Here is a 3,023-nt window from a genome sequence, read left to right on the forward strand (position 1 = left end):
ATGATCATCAACGCAATTTTTGACAGAGCTCGAAGAATTTTAGAAAATAATAAAATGGGCAAATGTTGCACAAGTCCAGGTGTGGAAAGATTCTTAGAGATTTACGCTCAGAAAGCTCACAGCTGTGATCGCTTAAAGGTGATTCCTACAAAGTATGATTTAGGGTGTGAATACTCTTATGCTAAATGAGATATTTCTGATTTCAATAATTTGCAACAATTTCTAAAAACATTTTTCAGTTTATAATTATGGGTGAGAAAAGGGGTATCGAATATGACTTTCCTCTGAAAGGCACTGTCAGTGGCAATGACTTGCAAAAAAAACAGACATCCACGGTCCGGCTGCCTGGTGACCCTCTACGGTAACGCGCGTACGCCGCTGTGACCCTCACGGTACGCCGCTGTGACCCTCACGGTACGCCGCTGTGACCCTCACGGTACGCCGCTGTGACCCTCACGGTACACCGCTGTGACCCTCACGGTACACCGCTGTGACCCTCACGGTACACCGCTGTGACCCTCACGGTACACTGCTGTGACTAACAGGTCTGGATACCTGACATTTGTCATGCCAAATGATGCATTCAAGGAGGAGTTGGAAAATGTAATTCGTCTGGTTTTAATTCTTTGTTATTGTGCATGTCACCGCCCAAAACAGGAATGCCTGAAACAGCCAGGTCAGGGGCTATGTTCCAAGCGGCATCCTTATTCCCTATGAAGTGCACTATTTTGACCAGGGGCCATAAGGAATAGGGTGCCATTTTGGACACAATAGGTGTTATCTTTCTTCTTCCTCCTCTGACGTAAACTGACAGCAGCCTGAGTGTGGACACCACATTACAAATCCCTTTGGTATTTCCATGGCTGTGTCCTAAATGACACCCTATTGCAGGGGTTCCTAAACGTTTTCACTCAGGTGACCCCCTTCCAGCATAGGGGAAGATCCCACGCCCCCCCCCCCCTGCGCGTCACGTCTATTTCTAGTACTGTTCATGACAAACTGTTCACACCCTTCTTGTTGGTGGAGAGAAATTTGCAGGTTTAAAGCTTATTTTCTGCAATTCTACACATATTAATTTTTTCGATCTCTTCTTATCGCTGTAACTCCCCAACGAGCTCGGGGGTTGAAGGTCGAGTCACGCGTCCTCCGAAACATGACCTACCAAACCGCGCATCTTAACATCCGCCTGCTTAACCCAGCCACACCAATGTGTTGGAGGAAACACCGTTCACCTGACAACCGAGGTCAGCCTGCAGGCACCCGGCCCGCCACAAAGACTCGCTAGAGCACGATGAGCCAAGTAAACCCCCCCCCTCTGCAAAAACCTCCCCTTACCCGGACGACGCAGACCCAATTGTGCGCTGGACTATGGGACTACCGATCACGGCCCGTTGTGATAAAGCCCGGGAACGAACCAGGGTCTGTAGTGACGCCTCTAGCACTGAGATGCAGTGCCTTAGACCGCTGTGATACAGCCTGGAATCTAACCAGGGTCTGTAGTGACGCCTCTAGCACTACGATGCAGTGCCTTAGACCGCTGTGATACAGCCTGGAATCTAACCAGGGTCTGTAGTGACACCTCTAGCACTACGATGCAGTGCCTTAGACCGCTGCGCCACTCGGGAGCACTCACATTTTGCAGTTTTAAAATATATATTTTTTGTTTGCAGTCCTATACATTTTGCCATGTCTAATGTGTATTCATGTGATATTTGAGTGACAAAATATTACAACAAAATCTATMGGCTAAAAAACGGGCTAGCTGATCTGGTCATTCCTGACAAGTTTTAAATATCTCTCTAAGGAAGACAAGAGGAACGGATGGTGCACTCATTTCTTAAATGTGCATTCTACTATTACAACTTTCAAGAAAAAGTTTAAAGCCGGACTGAGTTCCTATAAAATATATACTACATATGGAAAGTATTCAGACCRCTTTACACAATTTGTTATGTTACACACAGAGAGAGAGCGAGACAGAGACCAGCCGAATCACATCAAAGAAGCTTTGATTACAAYTGCATGCTTTTCAACCGGTCGCTGCCCGCACCCGCCCYCCCGACTAGCATCACTACTCTGGACGGTTCTGACTTACAAATACCTAGGTGTCTGGCTAGAATGTAATGTAAACTCTCCTTCCAGACTCATATTAAACATCTCCAATCTAAAATTAAATCTGGAATCGGCTTTCTATTTCGGAACAAAGCCTCCTTCACTCACGCCGCCAAACTTACCCTAGTAAAACTGACTATCCTACCGATCCTCGACTTCGGCAATGTCATCTACAAAATAGCTTACAATACTCTACTCAGCAAACTGGATGTAGTCTATCACAGGTCACAGTGTAAGATCAGAAAACTTGTTCTCAGCTGGCCTACCTGGTTAACTGGCTACCTCGTTAAATAAAGGGGAAATAAATAAACAAAATACACCACTATAGGGTTAAGGTGAAGCATTCAATCCCAGAGAGAACATTAAGAAACTGAATTATTTGGAGGGGAAAACATATACACAGTCTGTATTTGTGTGTGTGTGTGTGTGTGTGTGTGTGTGTGTGTGTGTGTGTGTGTGTGTGTGTGTGTGTGTGTGTGTGTGTGTTGCTGTGTGTGTGTGTGTGTGTTGTGTGTGTGTGGTGGTGTGTGAGGCGTGCTAGAAATTGCCAAAGGTGGCAAAGCTGTCTTCACAGGCAAAGGGTGGGTATGTGGAGAGTTATCTCGACTATTAATAATTATCTTTGAGATTTAGATTTTTGGTTACTATATTGATTCCAGGTGTGTTATTATGTGTTATAATTATATTTTCATGAGTTTGGATGTCTGTCACTTATTATTCTACAAGTAGAAAATAGTAAAAATAAGAAGAAAGAACCCGTTGAGATGAGTAGTGGTGTCCTAAATACGAATTGTAGCTGGTCACCGTGTGAGTATGAGCACATGGATTCGAAGTTGTCAGACCCCTTTGGTTTTATCTAAAAAAAAACCCGAGTGTTCTGTTACTGTTACTCAGAAATATTGATTATATTT

Source organism: Salvelinus sp. IW2-2015, unplaced genomic scaffold (assembly GCF_002910315.2).
Source record: "Salvelinus sp. IW2-2015 unplaced genomic scaffold, ASM291031v2 Un_scaffold2326, whole genome shotgun sequence".
Classification (NCBI taxonomy): domain Eukaryota; kingdom Metazoa; phylum Chordata; class Actinopteri; order Salmoniformes; family Salmonidae; genus Salvelinus; species Salvelinus sp. IW2-2015.